Raw genomic sequence first — 509 nt, 5'->3', positions numbered from 1 at the left:
AATAACTCCTTGTGTCTTAAAAATGGAAATATCGATTCTCTTTCTTACCTAAGAGTTTTAATAATTTCAAGACATCTGATTCCGTTAATGAATAGCTAACAAGGCAATTTAGGAACAGAAAAGAAGACGACAAAGTGAAAAGCGGCCGACAAGAAACAGACTGATAAAAAAGAAACAAAAGGACTCTATCCAATAATATTCCTAATAATAATTCCAAGGATAAGAAAGAAGCAGAAAACAAAGGAATAGCGCACGACGACTCGGAGTTATCAAAGAGATCTCCAATTTCACAAAAGACCCGAGAGTTCTGTCAAGCGTCTCATTGCGCAACCTCAAGTCAAAGACGAGACAAAGGAATCGGACGAGGAAACTAGACGCCGTGTTTGTCCATCGTGACCGTTAAAAATATCACGTTTGCTATCACTTTCATCATGTAATTTCCCGCAGTCTGATCTTATGAACGAAGAAGGACGGTCGTGTAAATATTTGTCTAGCCTTGTATGAGGCAA

This window comes from Penaeus monodon, chromosome 20 (assembly GCF_015228065.2).
Source record: "Penaeus monodon isolate SGIC_2016 chromosome 20, NSTDA_Pmon_1, whole genome shotgun sequence".
NCBI lineage: Eukaryota > Metazoa > Arthropoda > Malacostraca > Decapoda > Penaeidae > Penaeus > Penaeus monodon.
The sequence above is the reverse complement of the archived record's forward strand: the minus strand, read 5'-3'. Positions refer to the sequence as shown.